Here is a 23,396-nt window from a genome sequence, read left to right as displayed (position 1 = left end):
ATCAGTATGAAACAAAGAGCCTAGCGCCACCAATACACCTAGCGACGATTCCTCCTAAATACCAGCACACCCAGAAATATTTTCTTGAATTCAGTTATGTACGCAACAGTATATGAAACACCTCACAGCTTCTTAACAAGACGATATACGAGCTCATGACAAAGACCGCACCTGGGAACCCCGCTGAAGAAAGGAAACCACCGGTGAATTGCACAACACTGCGGCGAAATATTCACCAGACCTTCCTACCCTCATAGATTCACTCATGATGGTGTCTCTAAAACGGCAAACTGCACAGAATCCACGTCAGTGCAACAGCCGCCTACCACAAATGGGAAACGTTGACTCGGTTGCCCATATATTTGAATGTGGAATAGCGCAGGACATGTGGAATCTTCTAAGTCACGGTCCAAGCTTCATTGAAAGATGAACACATGCTATCTGAACGGTCACGGACTTACGTGGCCTGACGGTACCGGTTACTAAACAAAATTTAGCTTTATGGATGACCGGATTACAGTCACGTTACTGAGAGCCGAGATAGTACATTCTCGGAGCACTTGTCCTATATTAAAGGAGAACAATAACGGACAGTGCAGGATGCCAATCACAGAAAGACATTTGGTAACTTGCTGCACCTTATGATCAAGGAATTCCCACAAGCGCTCTCAATCACACCTGTCCCAAGGTAATCAACACAATGAGAAAGCAAAGACTACTGAAGATTCTCTTAAATTATTATAGCTGTTTCATGCAAGTGATACAGCTGTGTGTGCAGAAACAGAAAAAGCCAAGCAATCAAAAATTGTTAAGAGGACAACATACCTCTGCAATCATGAAATTGCTTGTCTTTCTGCTTTGTGTTTTGGTATTGTAAACTACATATGTCTGCATATATGACTTACGTTTTCCTTGTATTTACGTGGTAGATCCTTGTAAAATGCTACTTGGACAAATAAATTACCGACTGAATAATGATTCTTTTTAAAAAATCAGTTGCGTTGTCGAATCCAATAGCTTCTCGCGCAAGGGTTACAGAGGTATGGGTCTCAAACATCGCAGCTTCCTGTAATCATTCACCAGGTTGTTTACGGACGTAATGGCGTTGATATGACCGCAATAAACAGAAGCAACGCTCATCGCTTGAACACAAGAGAATGCCACTCAAATTTCCATTTGACACTGGCTCTACACCATGGAAGTCTGTTGTCTATTGTATGATACCAGTGGGCAACATCTAAATCTCAACCCAGCTTCCAGCAATCTGTTCTCGACAGTTTGCGGTGACACTCTTCCTGTAACCTCTGTCCAGATTTCAACTGATGTTAGTAAGTAGACTAAAAGTGTTTTAGTGCAGCAAACGACTCTGCTGCGCCTCTTCCCCTCCGTTGTTTTACTGTTCCTTTCTGTAATAAAGGGTTATCGTTATCTAATTCCCCTATTGCTCCTTTAAGTAGTTTTCCATGTCTTCCCCTCTCCTCAAGCAACCTGAGTTAAAATGGAACAGAAATTTTCAAATGGAAGCATCACACATATGCTTTAATCGATATTGAAAAATGGAGAAATTCAGAATTCACATAGATTTAAAATGACGTTGCTGATAGAGGAAACACAAAGTCTGGAAACAATTCTCCTTGCTCAGTTTGACATTTTTGCTGAATTGCATCAGGTGCACTGTGCAATGGTGGTGGTTCGATGACCGATGCATACTTTGGATATATTGAAAACTCAAAGTCTGGAAACAATTCTGTATCCTGCTCTGATATATTAGATGCTGCATCATGGTGTCTGTCTGCATACTAAAATGATTTTAGCTACTGCTAAGATGTATCAGGCACTGCATTAGTTATGTTGGGGACCTGTTGTATTGAGGGAAAAATAAATGAAAACTGTGCAAACACAAACACACAATGAATATTTGGAAATTTGTGGTAAGTTCTATGGGACCAAACTGCTGAGGTCATCGGTCCCTAGGCTTGCACACTACTTACTCTAACTTAAACTAACTTACGCTAAGGAAAACACACACACCCCTGCCCGAGGGAGGTCTCGAACCTCCGACGGACACAATGAATAGTAATAGTAATAATAATAATAAACATTGCGAGAGAGGCATGATTTAATACGTACAATCACTTGTGTGAGTCAGTTTTTTTTCAGTCTGGAGGTGGTAGATCACAGATGTTGCTTCATGTTAATCAATCTTTCACTATGGTATACAGAGCACAACTGGAGGGTGCACTTGACAGCTTGCAGGCCTGAACACAGAGGACGAATGGTGGAGGTAGACGAGCACACCGTTACAGGAATTGGAACAACTATTGTGGATTGGTAGCATAGCAGCCTCTAACCATGTACCCTGACCTGCCATCTTGAATTTTGACATCACTGATGATGTCATGGTTTACCATCTTGGATCGCCATCTTGGGCTGCCACCTAGGATTCTGGACTTGGAGCCAAGCAGACCGTGCCAGTACCCTGAGAATCGTTATCTTGGATTTTCACGATGCAGACTGCATTAAGGTCAATTAGTCATGTTTAAAGTTTCGGGGCAATTTCTTAAAGTTTGGGACGCAATTTGTTACAGTTTTGCTATAAAATTGAAGCATTTTGTTACAATTTTTCTTAAATATAATATTGGAGTTTGAGCCTGTTTTTAAGAGGTGTCTATGTAAACCTATAGCAACGGCCTTGCCGCAGTGGATACGCTGGTTCCCATCAGATCACCGAAGTTAAGCGCTGTCGGGCATGGCCGGCACTTGGATGGGTGACCATGCGGGCACCATGCGCTGTTGCCATTTTTCGGAGTGCACTCAGCCTCGTGATGCCAACTGAAGAGCTACTCGACCAAATGGTAATGGCTCCGGTCAAAGAAAACCATCGTAACTACCGGGAGAGCAGTGTACTGACCACACGCGCCTCCTATCCGCATCCTCAGCTGAGGATCACACGGCGGTCGGATGGTCGCGATGGGCCACTTGTGGCCTGAAGACGGAGTGCTATGTAAACCTATACTATACCATTGCAGTGACATTGGGATGGTAATAAAATTCGTCACAAGTATGGTTCAAATGGCTCTGAGCACTATGGGACTCAACATCTGAGGTCATCAGTCCCCTAGAACTTAGAACTACTTAAACCTAATTAACCTAGTGACATTACACACATCCATGCCCGAGGCAGTATTCGAACCTGCTACCGTAGCAGTCACGCGGCTCCGGACTGAAGTGCCCAGAACCGCACGGCCACTGCGGCCGGCGTCACAAGTATGTATTGACTGTATTGAACACGTCACTGTGTCTGTGGCACAAGTCTTGAATCATGCTACATTAATGTGAGGGTGTATGTAGTTCACTGTAATGGTATAGATGTATAGATGAGTTGTGGGAAATGCATTAGTGTGAAAATCTTTATGAAACTTCTCAAAGAATTTTCTCTATGGCTTTAGGTATACTTGCAACCAGCTTGCACATAAACAGATTTGTTTCGTTTTATAACTTAGTTATTCGGAGTTATTAACAGGAATTAGTGGGATTCTACCAGCACTATCCGTACTTTCTGTCATCCACTAAAAAAGTGTGTGGTCGATGTGGTACAGGTAGTTGAGAATATTCTTCTACCGCTACCACTACTACTACTGTTACTACAGTTAGTTACGAACTTATTTGAATCTAAAGTAAGAAATTTCGAAGGAAAGGCAGAACCAACTGCAGTCAGGAATCAGAATAATTGCCTGGTGAAAGTGTGCCAGACGTGGACTTGAACCAATATCTCCCAGTTAAAGCGAGTGGTTGTGTTAACTGCGTTGGGCATCAGGACACGATTCCCGTCCAATTCAAATTCTCAACTTGTCACAAGGAAGTAGCATCAACTATCCATTCACCTACTTTCTCGCTGCGAGTCCTGTATTCCCGCAAGAGACTTAGACCCTGTTGTGCATCCCACCGAAGTTATCAAGGCAGTCATGCTTACAGATATACTATATCTATATGGGGTATGTGTACTGTCGAACAGACACCTGCTACCGTAGCCGGCCGGTGTGGCAGTGCGGTTCTAAGCGCTTCAGTTTGGAACCGTGTGACCGCTACGGTCGCAGGTTCGAATCCTGCCTTGGGCATATATGTGTGTGATGTCCTTAGGTTAGTTAGGTTTAAGTAGTTCTAAGTTCTAGAGGACTGATGACCGTAGATGTTAAGTCCCATAGTGCTCAGAGCCATTTGAACCATTTTTGAGCTACCGTACTGAATTTGCCTCGACACGTTCTGTTTGCACGTGTGAAATGAATATACTACTAGTACACTACTAGCTGCACTACACCAACCACATATCATTATGAAGTATTATAGCGCATTTTCCTGCACAGGCACACTTATAATTGTCGGCGGCATAAGGCTCAATTGTGCTATAGTTATTTGAGAATCACTTGCATAGATGTCTTAGCCATCCAATTCATCTTACCTGCATGCATCTGGAAAGCTATTGGGTGTTAGTCTACATCTGTAATTTTCGTGATTTGTGTGTAAATATTCAATGTCAGACACCTCAGAAGGAAAACGCTGTAGAAATAACTCTTCTAAATACATGATCAATCGGCAATCTTAAGCTTCCATGTGGAATGTAGTATAAATCGTAATAGAGGATGTCTCTGTCATAGTCACCGCAATCTTAGCCAGCAAAAGATTTCCAATGCAACAAGTTGTCCAATGAATCACACCGACATTCATCAGAAATTGTATAGAAATCCTTTGGGAACAAGTGATACATATTATTTCTGACAATTAACTCACTGGACGTCTTCACGAAAGGTGTCTGCGTACAAGGGCTAAATCGTGCTACTTTAGTTTGAGGATGTACCGTATACAGTTCACTGTCATGGTAGTCCATTACATTCTCTCGTGACACCCCTACTATCTGCTATGTCAACTGTGTGCAATTTGGTGCAGGGTGCTGCAGTTGTGTATAGATGAACTGCATGGAATGCCCCACTGCAAAATACTGCATCACCAGATAAACATGTAAACATAATGTAGTTGGGACATATAATACTGCTGAACATGTGAAACTGTGTGCAACATATCAAACAGTTACGATTGCGGTCTTGAAAACCTTTCGCTGACACAGTGGAATCGTTCTTTGACTTTGTATCGTACAGGAGAAGCAGATAATAGACTGATTTGTTGGAATGTTTCTCGGAAAATGCCGTCTACTGTTGGCGTCCTTTGTTCCACGAGATCACCCTCAGTCTATCTACTGCTGTTATCTTTCTGTTCGTCAGAGCTAGTCGATCGATCTTGTGATCTTCACATTGTCAGTCCTGCTTAAAGGACCCGGGGCTGTTCTTCTTGTCACACTGTTGTTCTCAGTCCATCTCGTCGCAACTCATTCTGCAGACAGCGCATTATGCGATATGTCACTATGATCCTCCCATATCCCCCATGCCACTGATTCGACCTTCCTCGAAGTCGAAACATGACGATAAGCTACATGTGGACGGCCTCCAGCCATTCTCTACTGCGATCTCCATCTGAAAAGTTCGACCATAACATTAGATACACAAAATAGTCATAAGGTATTCACATCATTCTTAATGTGTAGGAATGACTTTCTTTTAGTTATTGAAATTACTGACAATAAGTTCGCATTGGAATGAAACTATAACCAAAGTAACTCACTAGCATGAAAGTACGGGACTATCAATTTGGTAGAGTTCGGTTAATAAGTTCATAGTGTGGCTTCCCACTTCCGTCAATGGGCATATTGAGTAGGGTACTGTGCGCACCTTTTGGTGTGCTATGTATTCATCTTCCTTCCCTTTCCGTTTGCGGACAGAGTTTCGTGAAAATGTCTATTTTTTCCAACTCTGCGAACTGTTTATCTGTACATTTTTTACATCCATTTATTAAGAGCCATTAAGTAGTAACTATAAATGAACACTGAACATTAACATAATTTTATTCATTTACTTATCTTCATGCAGTGATTACTTAACAATTTTATTCATTTCCTTGCCACAGGAAGGCGGATTTCTATAACTACAAACCACTGTCTCTCGTACCTTTTTTATTAACGGCTACCAAGAAACGTAATCAAAACACAAAACTGGTATTGCTACAACTAAACAGCCAACCTACTCTACAAATGTTTTGAAAACATTGCGTTCTGTGAGTGTTGTTAACTTCCACAGACAGCTTCTTTCCTACATTATATAACTGATTACAATAGAAGGGGAATCAACTGTCAACTAATTTTCTTCCATTGCTGTCCCCTTTTCCATCCAAGATGGAGAGGATGCCCGTACGCACATCCACGCCTGCTTGCCAATCTATGTTTCAAATTACGGTACGTCTCTGACGCCAGTTAGTTATGATCAGTCTGGATCTACAGTTCGTCCATATTTGTCCCGGCGGTCCGCAGAGTCCTTTTATTCACGGTTTATTTTTCTTAATGTCTTCGAGCCAAGTTGGACACTTTTTCTGCATGAGTATTTACATTGTTCATAGTCAAAAAGCTAGCTATTGTATTCGTAGCGTTTACCTCTCTCCATCACAGCATGTACGAATGTGGACCAGTCAACGAGAACATGCCCCAGAGGACTCTGTAGCAGCACAGCACCCCCCCCCCCCCCCAAAGTCGTTCCTTGGTAATTCCATTTTACCTATCCTGGGCGCAGATAGGCAGCAGAGAAAATGAACAAACCCCTTCGATGGTTGTGGTTGTTTATGTTTCAGTCTAAGCTTGTCAACCTTCGGAAATATCAAGAAACCCTTCGATCAGTGTCAAAATTATGTATTGTGTGTTGAACACCTGTCAAAATCAAGTACGTCACCATGATTGTAACACAAGTTCTCACGTGTGTAGTATGCTAGCTGTTTCAATCCGTAAAACAAGAAAATTCACGAACTCCTACTCTGCTATTCTTGTTCCTTCTGGACCAAGCTATCCTTCACTCTAAGCATCTTTCACTCTAAGCACAGTTCAATACCCTGTTGCATTAAGAAATGATGAAGGACCTTCTTCCGTCAGTCTTATAACTTTCCCCTAAAAAGTTAATACATTTTCCCACTTTTCTCTTTGTCAAACAGTAAAGACAATACAACTTTACCCAGTAATCCTTCTTTCTCTTTCGTTCTTCAGTCAATCACGCCAATTTCTTTCCCCTTCTCAATTACTTGTATTTCTATGACGTTTCTCTTCCCTCTCTGTCCTAACCCTTCTGTCAAGTCCATTGCTGCCAGTCTTCTCAGTTTACCCTTCTGTCGCATCCATTGCTGCTAGAGTTCTCAGTTTCAACACATCTGTCTCTAATCTGTCTTTTTTATTCTACATTTCATTAACTAATATAAAGCGAGACTTTCTACTATAGCTACTACTGTTTTCGATTAGTTATTTCTAAGTGTTGTATCCCAACCTAAATGTAGGTCTTTTTATAACAAAGCATGAGTCGTGCTTGGGTAGCTCAGGCGGTAGAGCACTTACCCGCAAAAGGCAGAGGTCCCGAATTCGAGTCTCGGCCCGGCACACACTTTTAATCTGTCAGGAAGTTTGTTTGCACTGCTCTCACAGTGACGGAGGGCCCGAACAGACGCAGTCTGTGCGCCAACACCTGGAACCATCGCTGAAACAAGTAGGCTGTCAACAGTGACAGGTGTGAGGCGAAATCTCTGTCTTACACTGACAAACTTCTGTTGCACAGACCAAACCGCTTAGTGTGTGAGCTGACGCAATTTCCAGGTACCTGCACGCGACCTCCAATTCTATCACTACATCATCCTCATGAAGGGAACTCTCTGCAGTTTACCTTCGAGCAACATCAGATGGATTTGAGAGATTTCACTTAAAATTTAGTCCTTTTGCACCCAGTATTGAAGTTCTCAGTTGCTGTTTTATATACAGTGTGTTTGAAAAAGAACTCTCTAGTTTTAATGTGTCTTAGAATCTATACAAAGTGACATACACTATACTAGTTTGTGGTGTTTCATTCATCAACTCTCCAAGTTTGGCTCCCCTGCAGTTGGCCAGTCAGCTTGACCTTGAGACGGCACCAGTGCTGTTTTTTTCCTCTGTTCTCTCAGTTCAGTCTAGGTGTGCAGTGCAGTGCAGAGCATCTCAGCAGCAACAATGTGTACTCCGCAACAGAAAGCGCAGTGTGTTATTGGGTTGTGAAAACTGAGTCAGTTATAACAGTGCAACGTATTTTTAGACGTCAGTCGTCAGTATAGTGATGAACCGCCTACAGCAAAAACTATCCGTCATTGGGTAAAGCCTTTCACGGAAACCGGTAGTGTTTTAAAAGCAAAATCACCAGGTAGACCAAGAACTTATGAAGATGTTGTTGAACAGATCCGTGTTTCGTGTGTTCGGAGGTTATGTTTTTCCAACAAGATGGCGCTCCACCTCATTACAGTAACCATGTGGATGCGGCTCTTGACACTCGCTTTGCAGGAAGGTGGATAGGCAGGGCTGGCCCAATACCTTGGCCAACACGAAGCCCTGACTTAATCCCGCTGGACGTTTCCTCTAAGGGCCACAGAAAAAATGTTGTGTACAGTCGAAAGATCAGAGACATCAATCAATTACGGGAAAGAATCGTTGCGGCGGTTGGGACAGTTACATCTGAAATGTTGGTGAATGCATGACGAGAAGTGGAATATTGTCTCGACGTGTGAAGGGCAGCTGATGGATCCGACGTTGACGTCTACTAACATTAAACAAAACTAGAAGGAATTCATTTTCTTGATATATACTCATTTATGTAATTTTTCATTAATTTCCCAATTAAATTAAATTAATTATTAAAACTAGGAAGTTCTTTCTCAAACACCCTGTACATTCTACGACTGGAGACTTCTGTTGCCGTGTGCCAATACATTGATCATAGAATGAGCTGGGAGGTGTTCCTGTGACAACTCGGTCTGTACAGTTATCTCCAAGACAGCACAACAGTGACCCGGGGCACTATATCTTCCGCAAATGTGCCAACAGCAAGCGCCATCATGCGTTGTTAAAGCCACTCGAAATATCAACCATTACGTAAACTATAACTTCGAGAATATACTGTATACAGTGTGAAACATTTGCTACGAACTCCTTGTAAATGCGGAACACTGTTAAACGATATAGTGGCCGTCTGTCTAGAACTCGTTCCGCAAACCTTCGACGCACTTCCGTCGCCGACTGCACAACTCCCATTAGGCTTGAAACCTCTCTTCTCTACTCCAGTGTGAGTCTGTCAGGCATGGATACTAACAACCTGGAATAAAAAACAAAACAAAATTAATATTTTTCACGTAATTTTGACTCATCCTGTAGCACATGCGGAGTAGTGGACAAATCTGACCGCAAACTTCATCGCGTCTTATGTGGTTCTACCCGGGCGAAACGCCAAGTGCCACTCGTTCATGCCATACGGCATTCGCCGTCACCGCAGTCAGTCACCAAGCAAATTTTTCAAAAAAATTCCTAAAACTTCCAACACACAGATAGAGTGATGTGATTTCGCTTCCATAAGGTTTTCACCTATCCATTTTCCTTAGAATGAGCACCTCGGCAACGTTCCACAGGGTGGGACTCTACTTGCACAGTGACAATTGTTGTAGTGCCTCCACCTGGATCAGAATAACAGAGTGACTGGTACTAGCTAGCCCACAGGGCAGGTACCATAGCAACAAGCAATCAGAGCACGACTTCAGATGCACCATCTGTCCTGTGCACAATTGTCATATCGCTCTGCTACCTCAGCTGCCGTATAAATCAGTCGCGGATGATAGTTACGTACGCTAATATAATTATTTTGATTTTTTTCTCGTGCACATTGCTTCTCAGTAGTGTATTTTTCTTCTAGTGAATGTGTGAAGCTGATAAATTGCTTAGCAAAGTGATAACACCATCATGATGACGCAAAGAGAACTCAGTGTGAAACGTCCCCTTAGAAAACTTAATGAATTACGTGCTGATAAACCTCTTACATTATTTGATTTTCAAACAGCTGAATAGAACTGAACGTACTCAGATATTTCGCTCTTTACTTATTCTGATCAACACTAAACTGACACACAATATTTTTAGCGCAACGCAATCTGACTTTCAATAATCCCTACAAAAGACTGGCCCTGACTAACATTAACCTATACCTTTCACAAATCACTTACAAAAATCTTCGTTACTCGAACTACTGCAATACAGCGAGCGACACTACTGCCAGCTAAATAAAAGATTCTAACTACTGAAGGGACTGACTACTGATAGGTGTAGTTAGCAAATGAAAGATTTTGATAAAGAACAAACAATGTATTTACCTTAATAGTGTTCAAAAGTCATAATATATCAGTTCATGACATCCAGTCTTACAAATTTACTGTCTCTGATGGACACACGTCCAGATCATCCGTTCTCAAAACTCCGCCATCTCTCTCCCCACATCCACCACTGCTGGCGGCTCACCTCCAACTGCGCAACGCTACGCGCTTTTAACAGCCGACTGCCCAACACTACAATAGCAAATTCCAACAATGCCACCCAGCCACAGACTGCACACAGCACAGCCAGTGATTTTCATACAGAGCGCTACGTGGCGTTACCAACATAAAAACCTAAACAGCCTACTTACAAGTGCTCCACGTTAACGGTGAACGCATGGACGTACTCACTACTCAGTACGTAACTTCACGACTGCGCAACAGGAGCGGTACTGCATTTGCGCAAAATGGCGAACCGACGATGTCTCCGTCTTCCATTGTCAATCGCCAAACACTTTGTTATTCTGACGAAGTTATCACTGTAGCTATCTTGACAGTTAATTTCTACAACAGCGTCAATGGATTCCCCGCCCGCGCCAGCTGCTGTCCGCCAGTTTCACATTTGTATGACATACGTCGTATCCGGAGGAGAAAATTATTAGACTTGAATATTGTTTTAAAGTTCAAGCTGTTGTAGCAACGAGATGGCAAGATCTCAGACGGACTGGGAAGAAACAACTCGAGTCTGAATCGGGGAGGACCTAGCAGTTTCAAAGATTAACGAAAAGAACAAACGACAAATGTCCTAGACGAGACGTTCACGATGACAACACGTCAAGAACAAGTGAACGACAAGCAAACAGGTTGCAAAGAGCGACCAAACGAGAAACCAACACGGTGCGATAACGTAATAGAAACAGTCTGGAACCAGATGTGTTGACAATTATACACAACACCAACGAACACCAGATTGACGCATCACCGGCCGTGCGGCCGTATTTACCGCGGTAGCAGCGATAGCTGTTGGCAGGATTATTCACGTGAGGAATTAATAGGTGGCGCTATATCAGTACTGCGTCGCTTCACAGCTACTACCTCATCGTTCCCCTGTGATTCGATTGTTGTACCCGTTTCGTAACTGCCCACATCCAGAAGCACTGAATTGTCTTTCATCAGGCACAACCGTGTACTGAAGCTACTTACGTGCTGTGCGAACAGGCTGAAGAGACCAGTTGGCTGTGTAGTCCTTGATGCGAGGCAGGCACCAGCGACTCTCGTTCTCAGCGATGAAGTTCAGCCATAAGCGCTTTCTTATGGCTTTCTTTACAGATTCGACAATCGCTTCAACAGCTATGTCTACGTCGAAGCAGCACCCATTCCTTTTGTTTGCTGTTGTACTGATATACCGTTAAGCAGGAAGTACCAACGAAAGGATGTCCAAAGGATTATATTTTGGGGCGCATATTTTGGAATCCAGGCACAGGGCCCATGCTAAAAAAAATAAGAATAGCGCGAGAAATAATTGGTTGTGTGGCTTACGTAGACGATTTCCTTATAAAACTGACTTGGCGATCTAGATCACAGAAGACACAGTAAAGATTGCAACGGGAATACTGTACCAAATGTAACAAAATGTAAATTTAAAGTTGCTGCTCATAAAACGAACCATATACTGCCAAAAGAACGACTACCTGTGATGAGAAACACTATGATTAGGATCAGATGAAAGTTGTTGTGGAAGTTGCCTTTCCCGGAAGAACATTGCAGCTGCCATACAGGGAGATGGTTCAAATGGCTCTGAGCACTATGGGACTCAACTGCTGAGGTCATTAGTCCCCTAGAACTTAGAACTAGTTAAACCTAATTAACCTAAGGACATCACAAACATCCATGCCCGAGGCAGGATTCGAACCTGCGACCGTAGCGGTCTTGCGGTTCCAGACTGCAGCGCCTTTAACCGCACGGCCACTTCGGCCGGCCATACAGGGAGATTAAGAATCAATTTCCTCTCGAGCAGCGTACGACAGTGTTTATAAATTTATATACATTCTGTCCATATGCGTTTCTTGCTTCAGCGTTATTAGTAACTCATATCTGTATTCCATATAGTGTTAACGTACTTTATGAAAAATAAACACCATCTCGGGCATGTCTGTACAATGCGCCGCCAGTGATTCATAAGGTAGGTTGTAGAGGAGCTGGTATAACTTTGTGAAACACCCTGCAGTTGCTTCTTGTGACATCGTAGAGTAGGGAAAGGGGAATCACCTTCTTAATCTTTAGTTTGCAGCGCGACTGCTACGGACGCAGGTTCGAATCCTGCCTCGGGCATGGATGTGTATGATGTCCTTAGGTTAGTTAGGTTTAAGTAGTTCTAAGTTCTAGGGGACTGATGACCTCAGATGGTAAGTCCCATAGTGCTCAGAACCATCTGAACCATTTTTTCTACAGTTTACAGAGCTATGAAGGAGGGAACTGCATGAACACATTCTGACAACCCACCTTCCCTCAGGCATTTGCCGTCCATTCCACTACCTCAATCCCCTCATCCCCACTCCAGCCCGTCACACCCTTTGAACACAATTTAACCCTTAATACGTCTCTACTGAACATAGATGTGGTACACACATTTAATATCTATTCTTACTCAACTTTATTTAGCAACAAACAATTTTATACCATTAAAACACTGTTTTCAATAATCTGCGATTTTTCCGTCCCGTGCAAACACAGAAACTATTAGGCCTAGGGATTAACGGAATAGGGTCTTTTTTTAGTAAATTGTATTTTATTTAATTTTGTGCTGGGGAACAGTTTCGCTAGAAGCCGCGATTCTTAAATGATGCGAGAAAAACACAAAAAAGTAATCTTTAAACGCTCCCCCAAACCATCACACCCCACAGGTCAACATTTTTAGTCAGTTGTTCATGGCAGTCCCTCCTACCATTGTACAAAAATTTGCTACTTTACGAAATTTTTCCCTCTTTTTTCCTTTTATGGTCTTCGCTGATAGGGCTACATGGCCAGTTGGCTATGCAGAGAAGCATTATATTGGCAGCGAGATGGTTTGTAACAATGCGTGCGTTTATTGTGACAGCAGATTATAAGTTAGAAATAAGTCAATGAGAGCGCTACAGAAAGGGTGGGATACCATTGATAGTGGAAGATGTGTTGATAATACATTTTCAGTGATGTAGGGGTGATAGGAGACAGCTTGGATTGCCTATGCGGCACACACATATAGCTAACAGAGGAAGAAAGGCGTATGTTGGTGGACAGATACATGAAGTACGAATAGAATATAGTGTGATATGTTGAAGAAGGTAAGACAGAAGACGCCATCACACGAGTTAGAATTGTGTCGGTCACGGAAACACGGGAATTTAAGAGCAAGAAACCAGAGGACGTCGCAGGAACAGCGCCGAGAAGAAAGAAGATGGGAGACGGCAGGAAGGGGACAGATTAGAGAAAAATATCATGGAAACGAGAGGAGAGCACAAAAGCTGACAGAATACTAATAAGAGAACAGTTAATGATTTTGTGGGTGTATATAGAATGTCACAAGAACAGGACAGATGAAAGACTATAGTATGTCCTGCAAAATAGTTCTCGGAAAGTAACTGGAACACCACAGGTCAAAGGTATATTAAATTACTAAAAAGTTTCATGGTTGATAGAAATCTGTTGAGGCGTGTCAGGGACGTGGATCTCTGGTATGATATTCTATGCAATATCAAAATGAATAAGCCTCTTATAAAATTATTTTATTCTGAAAATTGTCAAAATCGCCTGAAGTATAGTTTTAGGTAGCATCACATCAAAGATGCATCTGCTCTTTGTTTACACGTGTCATGCGCTGATCCTATGAACTGATACACAGCTATGTAATAACTGATGAAAAATTTCTACCTTAACGATCAGGATAAAAAAGTGATTTACCATTGCAGTGCCATATTTACAAACGCGATGCGGGAGGGTGAGATAAAAAAATTTTGTGATGATTGTTGGATTATTGAGAATTAGATGTTACTATTAGTTACTGTATATCATTATGCGATGCAGATTAAGATGTTCTGCGTGCCGGGTAACCAGTGATGGACATTGCTGTTAAATGGAGCAATTCAGCGGTAATTGCTCTGGATGTCTTACCATTCTGTCACCAGGGGACCAAAGAGATAAGAAGAGTAATTTGAAATTAGATGTAGGTGTGACTTAATTTCATGTAAACAGCTTATTATGGTATCTTGAAGTACATCAGTAATATATTGTGCTGATATTTATGAAACAACAGAGACTCTATTATGAAATTATCGTACACTTCTATTTTTTCCGTAATGGTTAGGACGGCAAACGATACATGTGTTGGGAAAAAAACACCATATATTGATATGTATGAAATCAGTAACAGTGTGGTGACTAGAGTTGTTAGCTGCTTTTAAGCTTGCAAGAATATCAGTTCCCATTGCGACTCAGCCATCATACGTAGATACCATGTTCAGTTGATTCAGTTCTTCCAGATTTACAATTAGTTCTATGATTACATCTTCTACAGTAACACATTTTTCCTTCTCACCGTTGTAGCGCTACAGAAATAATTTAGCGTTTGCATCTATTGCGAGTAGCACTTGTTTCCCGTCAATGGCCGGCCGCGGTGGTCTAGCGGTTCTAGGCGCTCAGTCCGGAGCCGCGCGACTGCTACGGTCGCAGGTTCGAATCCTGCCTCGGGCATGGATGTGTGATGTCCTTAGGTTAGTTAGGTTTACGTATTTCTAAGTTCTAGGGGACTGATGACCATAGATGTTAAGTCCCATAGTGCTCAGAGCCATCCATCCCGTCAATGCTTTACATATCTATTTTATTTGTTCGAGGTTGATGTCAGCGTTAACATGATACTAACAGTACACACTCGCAATACATCGCACGTTATTGAGAACGCAAAGTTCCGTAACTGCAATACGTTCATCACAAAACTGCGACGACCTGAACCTGTGTATGTGGTGTGTCGGAGGCAACAGAGTAGGGCGTACTACCCAGTGCAGTTCCACACGTGCCGTAATCTCCCTTGTTTCGTCCCTCTAGTGCCATCGTTAAATACACGACGGGAAGTTAGAGAATTTTTCTATGTTTTTAACACAGACTTTTTGAATTACCCATAGTCGATTTTGTTTCATTTTTTCTTTGAGAATTTCCGTAAAACTAACATACTGAGTAATTTAATCAATAATGTTGATTTTTTTCTTTTAATCTTAGCTTCGCCCGTGATAAGAGTTAAACTGCGATACCTTCAATCGTGTGTAACTTTTGTGTTGGTCTCTCGGAAGTATCTGTTACAAATACTCTCGGCATCGGTACTTGCTCGTATGTACACAACAGCATCTCCGGCGAGCAATGCAGTTCTCGGCAGAACGCTACAGGGGCAATGAGGATGTTCACTCATCATACATCCACAACTTGGCTCCTTCTGACTTTTCATATCTGCTCAAATGAACTGCTGGCTATGAAGACAACATTTTGCCACAGACAACGAGCTGCAATCCAGCGTAGAAAAGCGTCGGAAAGCACAAGAGACTGCCTTCTATGACGAGGGTATTGGAAAGCTGGTACAGCTCTACGACAGATGCCTAAGGCGGAGCAGCAACTATGTAGAGAGGCAGCTGGAAGGTGTAGCTAACTGTTGCAAATAAATTGATTTTCACTGTGTTTTCCCTTTCGGGCGATCGTTCCTTACTTTCCGAATAGCCCTCGTACGTCGTCTCTCCGTTCCTGTACCATAAAGACGTATTTAATACGCACTCAGGAGCCAAAACTTTATGATCAATGCCAACCAAGAGATTACATGCCTCCCGGTGGCGTTGCGAGTGTGCGACGCGATAAGGAATATATCTAAGTGCAGAGACACTGGCAGCAAATGGCAAGTCCACTGACGTAAGCAGGTTGTTACTGCCGCTGCCGGCCACCCGGTAACGATCGTCTCGGAAACGACGAAGCTGGTCACCTGTTCGTGTCCTGCTGTCGTGAGAATCTATGGGAACTGGTTGAAGAACGGCGAAACAGGGAGTAAGTAGCTTCCAAGCTGCTACTCCAGGCGGGTGTCAAAATGAATGTGCGCAACGGAAAATAATAAACTAAAAAATGATGATTTGGCCCTGTCTGACTACCCCCTGAAGCGGATCTTAGGATCTCTTAATTCTATAAATTACAATCTAAACATAGATCAAAAATGAAGGCAACTAATCCTACTAAATGATAAACCTTGTTCCTGCTTATATACCGGGCGATCAAAAAGTCAGTATAAATTGGAAAAATGTATAAATCACGGAATAATGTAGATAGAGAGGTACAAATTGACACACATGCTTGGAATGACATGAAATTTTATTAGAACCAAAAAAATACAAACGTTCAAAAAATGTCCGACAGATGGCGCTTCATCTGATCAGAATAGCAATAATTAGCATAACAAAGTAAGACAAAGCAAAGATGATGTTCTTTACAGGAAATGCTCAATATGTCCACCATCATTCCTCAACAATAGCTGTAGTCGAGGAATAATGTTGTGAACAGCACTGTAAAGCATGTCCGGAGTTATGGTGAGATGTCGGTCGATCACGATACACTTGCGACTTCAGGTAACTCCACATCCAATAATCGCACGGACTGAGGTCTGGGGCCTAGGAGGCCAAGCATGACGAAAGTGGCGGCTGAGCACACGACCATCACCAAACGACGCGCGCAAGAGATTTTTCACGTGTCTAGCAATACTTTGCTTTTTATGTTTTAATAAAACCCCATGTCATTCCAAGCATGTGTGTCAATTTTTACCTCTCTATCTACATTATTCCGTGGTTTATTAAGTTTTCAAATTTGTACTGACTTTTTGATCACCCGGTACGTATTGTAGATTAAAAAAACCTTTGGATTACAAAGTTTACATTTCCTAAGTAAAATTACTAATCAATTGCCCAACTCTGCCCCTTATTATGAGTGCGCGGTCTAGTATCACTAACGCGAAAAGACTGGCATCATCTACGTACCAATCACTAGAAGACACTACTTTCAGAGATGATCTGCGATGGTGTGGAACCTCAGTGGAAATAAACTAACGTGATCACAGCTGCTCAGATTTATAGCCCTAGTTAGCCGAAGCAATTTGTGATATCACCGTATGTACTGCGTCCGGTGCGTCGAAGTGATGGTTCTCGTACTCGTCTGCGACTATGGAAGAACTCCAGATGGTAGAAGGCAGTCCTCTGACTAATATAGTCTAATACTGTCTTCTCCTCTCTGTGTTCTACAGACGAGAAACGCAAACTCCCAGCCACAAGGACGGAGTTCAGATAACGTCTCAACTTAAGTACAGGCAGAAGAAGTGCTCTCAATTACTGAACGCTGCGTACTCAACGACGACTTACAACCCAGAAGTGAAGTCCAGAATCGTATAGGTTCGCAACAGTACAGTGCCTAACTGTTCTAACTATAAACTCTCCTGAGAGCAAAGACAGCAAGTCTGTTTGTACCACCAAAGCTGATACCGAGCGACCGTCACACACGGGCGCTTACAACGGAAGACGTCGTCTCTCCATCTCTGGCTTCCCAGTAAGGCTCGGCTCCCCACCCTCGTAATTCCGAAAACGAATCATATTCTGGAAATCACGGAATATTCTCCCTCTCTACAGATTATTCCGAACGCCGACCAACCATATTTTAGTCTTTTGTCGTCCAGCGCGTAAAGTTTGAGAGGAAAAACGTACACTCGTATAATGGTACGCTTCTGAGTAAAAATCCTTGGAAATAAGCCAGCCTGCGTGGTTTCCGAAGTGCCGCTTCTTCATTCCTCTCAACTCCGTCCAAGATTTGCAGAGTTCCCGGTTATCCTTCCGGTTCTGCTACAGTAGCGGCCGGCCGTCACCCTATTGTGCTCCAGAGCTCAGGTGGCACGACGTCCGTCTAGTTACTTCCTGTTTTTAAGGATCAACACCTGTGCGGGGTTTCCACCCAGAGCTTGAGTTCTGCCTGCTGTCTCATCTCCACTGGCGTTCCAACCTCTACTAGTATAGGCCATTCTGTTAATAAAGACACTCCATCACCTTTCGTGCAATAAGCGTTAGCAATTATTTACAAGGCGTATTTGACAATGTCAGTCTCCTTTAAATATTCGTATATACGATGTACAACCGATCAAATGATACCTAATTGTGGTTGCAGTTCACGGCAAAGTATGTAGATGAGTCCTTGTAAGCTGCGAAATTATAGCCACCTTACAAGCTGACAAGTTGCTCGACGTCGACGCCTCACCTCAGGACGTGGAGATCGGAACCTTGCCCACTCTGTACAGTACGATAGAGCAGATATGACTACGGAATACAGTGCTGGTTCAGGCACAACATTTTCGAGCACACTATTCAACATACGTTGTTAAACACGGAACTTACAAATGTTGCCTTATTGACCCTACGGCATCGTCAGTTGCGATTGCAGTGGACATAGGATCATAGACATTGGACCGTGGATCAATGGTAACACGTCGCCTGGTCGTTAATTGTTATACCAGGTCCATGATTCTGTCGAGCTACGTCTCCATCCGGGCGAACGGCTGCTGGAAACGTATACTGTTCCATGACGCAGGGCGTTGAGGGCGTATTATATGGTGGAGTTTCACCTGGGTTTCCATGGGACCTGTAGTAGCAATCAAAGACACCATGACCATGACAGCTGTAGACCTCGTGGTTACTGAGGTTCACCTGGATTTCTTCATGCTCGATGTCTTCCCTGGTAGCGATGGCGTCTTACAGCAGTGTAACTGTAAGTGTAACAAAGCCAGAGTTGTGCAACTGTAGTCTGCGCAGATTGATGAACTCGTGTTGATTTCTTAGCCACCAGATTCGCTTCGTCTGAACTCGTTGGAAAACATCTAGGACTCTATTGGGCGCCAGTTTCGAGCCTATAAACCACTGGCCTGTATTTAATGGGAACTGTGCGACCTGCGCGTTGGCATTGGGTGGCACACACCTCCAGAAACATACCAACGGACTATCTAACCCATGTTACGCAAAATTGTCGATAAACTGCGCTCTAAAAATGGACGAATGGGGTATCAAATTGGCGGTCATAATATTTTTGCTCACGATTGTATGTCTGTGTCTTGTAATCGACTTTCCGAGCGAGGTGGCGTGGTGGTTAGCACACTGGACCCGCATTCGGAGGAGATCGGTTCAAATCCGCGTCCGGCCAACCTGATTTGGGTCTTCCGTGATTTCCCTACATTGCTCCAGGCAAATTCGGAGATGGTTCCTTTGAAAGGGCGCGACCGATTTCCATCGCCGTACTTAACAGAATCCGAGCTTGTGCTCCGTATCTAATGACCTCGATGTCGATGGGACGTTAAACACAACCCTGCTTCCTTGCTCTTTTCTGTGATCGACTTCGGACCTCTGTTAAAGTTCTTACACTAGGCTGTACTTCAGCATTAGTTCGAACGAAAATCATTTAAACTAAACTGTTAAGTCCCACTATAATCACTACCGCTCAAATGGCTACATACTCCTAAACTTAGGCGTGTATCACTTAATAACAATTCACTGCAAATCGAAGTTACTGCAACTTTTTAGGAAATAATGTCCAAAAAATCAAGTTTAACTGACATATTTTCAGCGAGAGGTATTACATCTACGACTATTGTAAACTAGCTGAAAGTTCGTTCGAAAGAGGCGCTACAGCAGCCTTATTTATCGTCGTCACCCTTCCTGAAATTGCCGGCCGGGATGGCCGAGCGGTTCTAGGGGCTACAGTTTGGAACCGCGCCACCGCTACGGTCGCAGGTTCGAATCCTGCCTCGGGCATGGATGTGTGTGATGTCTTTAGGTTAGTTAGGTTTAAGTAGTTCCAAGTTCTAGGGTACTGATGACCTCAGAAGTTAAGTCCAATAGTGCTCAGACCCATTTGGACCATTTGAGCCTTCCTGAAATTAAGCCGATCAGGGAAAATAATCTGCATGATTGACGTTATTGAGCGTTGATTCTAAAATGTTGGAATGGAGAATATACGTATCTGCCAATGATATCGCGGGTGAAGAGAGGGACCTGTGTTTCGTAAGAAAGATCCCTCGTAGGCCAGTGGTGATTTAAGGGGAGGACCTTCTCTGCTGCTCGTCAGACGGCACGTCATTACACACAGAGTGCGGCCGGCTTTGTCGCTGTGTGTACGCGCGCTGCGCTGCTCAGAGCTGCCGTTACGTAAGGCGGCCGGAGCGGGCCTTGGTGCCGGCCGTATAAGCGCTACGTCACTGTTTGCGCAGCTCCTCCTGCTTGCAGCCAGTCGCTGGCGCTTGCGACACGCGCTGCCCGCTGCGAGAAAGACCGCGCCGAGCCCAGCTCTGCGACGCGGGGACCGCCTTTCTAGATCTCCTGCCCTCGCCCTCCTACTGCACCCCTCCGTTAAAAGCTGTAAGAGGAATTACTCCATTCGGCGAGAAAAGTGACAGCTAGGAGCACTTACGTCAACATTCAATTGTGAAATGTCAACGGCTGCCACACTCTGACTAGGAAACATAGTCTCCTAGAATCATGGCAACAATGACGCATTCTCATAGGAACGCAAACACAATCGCGTTTCGTGGGCCTGGTCAAGACAGATGCGAGAGGCATCCGTGTCAGGCCCACTTCAACGACCACGGATCTTCTTCCTGGTTTGACGGCGTTCCTGATTTTTTTCATATCTTCTGGTAATGTTTCATCTCTGTGTGTCACAACTCAAGGGAAAAATACCGGGTGGTTATACACACATCAAAAAAAGTTTTGCATCACCCCGGTTCCCAGAACTCCTGACTGTCAATATTGTATCATAGACACAGTCCCTTTGACTGTTCATAAATGTCACTAAACCCACCCAAATATGTAAACAACCATGCATGAGCAGCGCCTATTAGACATAGGGGGTCCAACAGCCGATCAGTTCCAATTATTCCACCAGGAAGGAGGTACACAGCTCATGTTGTCTGTAGTTCAACCATGCCTAGACGGTCAATACCGCGGTTCGATCGCATCCCCACTGTTACTTTGTGCCAGGAAGGGCTCTCAATAAGGAAAGTGTCCAGGCGTCTCGGAGTGAACCAAAGCGATGTTGTTCGGAAATGGAGGAGACACAAAGAGACAGGAACTGTCGATGACATGCCTCGCTCAAGCCGCCCGAGGGCAACTACTGCAGTGGATGACCGCTACCTACGGATTATGGCTCGGAGGAACCCTGACAGCAACGCCACCATGTTGAATGATGCTTTTAGTGTGGACACAGGAGGTCGCGTTACGACTCAAACTGTGCGCAATAGGCTGCACGATGCGCTACTTCACACCCGTCGTCCATGGCGAGGTCCATCTTTGCAACCACGACACAATGCAGCGCGGTACAGATGGGCCCAACAACATGCCAAATGGACCGCCCAGGATTGGCATCACGTTCTCTTCGCCGGTGAGCGTCGCATATGCCTTCAACCAGACAATTGTCGGAGACTTGTTTGGAGGCAACCCGGTTAGGCTGAACCACTTAGACACACTGTCCAGCGAGTGCAGAAGGAAAAGTTAAGGTTGTCTTTAGCAAAAAACAGGGCGCACAATGCTCCAACAAAAAATTTTGATCGTTTACCTAGGGACAAACAGAAAGGTAAAACCTGAAAACAAACTAAAAAAGTTTCTCGTTGACAACTCCTTCTATTTGTAGAAGAATTTCTGTTGTAATGTGTGGAAGGTGGCGGGTCGGAATTACTATCGCACTTCCGTATTAAAAAAAAAAGAACAAAGGTCTTTAACATGTAGCCATGTTTACAAATTAATTTCCGATATGAGTGTAAAATGACGCGTTGCGCATCATTACGATTTGTAGTACAAAATGATCCATGGAACTTGAAACTAACTGATAAGTTTGTTAGAGATGAAGCATAGGCCTGTACTGAGGCATGGACGGCTCAGGAAATCAGCTGCGATCCTGCCTGGCGCGGGCCTGCATTGAGTTAGGCAAACCGCACAGGACCTAAATCGCCGTGGACAATAGGGATTTCATGCCCGTTCCCCGTGTACATGTGCTCACTGTCGTAATCCCTGCGCCTCTTCACTCGGTGGTGTCTTGTTTGGATTCGGTTAATTGCTCCACGTGTAACCTGTTGTTGTTGTTGTTGTTGTTGTTGCGGTCTCCAGTCTTGAGACTGGTTCGATGCAGCTCTCAATGCAACTCTATCCTGTGCAAGCCTCTTTATCTCAGAATAACCGCTGAATCTGACTACTGTATCGATCTCTTGGCCTCCACTACAGTTTTTTTTTCCATCCACACTTCATTTCAGTACAAAACTGACGACACCGTGATATCTCAGAATGCGTTCAGAGCCCTTCATTTCGTCAAGTTGCGCCAAGAATTTCTTTCTTGTCCAATTCCATCAAGTATCTCTATATCATTTACGCGATTTGCCCATGTAATCTTCAACATTCTTTTGTAGCACCATATTTGAAAACCTTCTATTCTGTTCTTGTCTGAACGGTTATTATACGTGTTTCACTTCTATATTCCAAGCACTTCCAGAAAAGACTTCTTAACACTTAAATTAATATTCGATGTAGACAAGTTTCTCTTCTTCAGAAACGTTTTTCTTGCAACTGCCAGTTTGCATTTTATGTCATCACTACTTCGGCCACCTCAGTTATTTTGCTGCTCAAATAACAAGACTCGTAATCTAATTCCCTCAACATCACCTGGCTTAATTCGACTAAATACCATTACCCTTGTTTTGCTTACGCTGATATTCATTTCCTCCTTTCAAGAAACTGTCCATTCCGTTCAGATGCTCTTCCAAGTCCTTTGCTGTCTCTGACAGAATTACAGTGTCATGGAAAAACTTTCAAGTTTTTATTCTTCTCCGTAAGCTTTAGTTCCTCCTTTAAATGTGTCTTTCAATTTCTTTACTGCTTGTTCGACGTACAGATTGAATAACATCGGGGACAAGCTGCTACGGTCGCAGGTTCGAATCCTGCCTCGGGCATGGATGTGTGTGATGTTCTTAGGTTAGTTAGGTTTAAGTAGTTCTACGGGACTGAAGACCTCAGATGTTAAGTCCCATAGTCCTCAGAGCCATTTGAACCAATGACGTCTCGGCCAATGGTGTGTGAGCTCAGCACCCC

At 43.5% G+C, this 23,396-nt stretch overlaps 1 pseudogene; it reads left to right on the top strand.

The window, feature by feature from the left end:
- Positions 1-2,682: 2,682 nt before the first annotated feature.
- Positions 2,683-2,799, top strand: LOC124796700 (annotated as a pseudogene).
- The last annotated feature ends 20,597 nt before the right edge of the window (positions 2,800-23,396 follow it).

This window comes from Schistocerca piceifrons, chromosome 4 (genome assembly GCF_021461385.2).
Source record: "Schistocerca piceifrons isolate TAMUIC-IGC-003096 chromosome 4, iqSchPice1.1, whole genome shotgun sequence".
Classification (NCBI taxonomy): domain Eukaryota; kingdom Metazoa; phylum Arthropoda; class Insecta; order Orthoptera; family Acrididae; genus Schistocerca; species Schistocerca piceifrons.
Note: the sequence above shows the minus strand (reverse complement) of the source record. Positions and strands in the feature narration are given on the sequence as shown.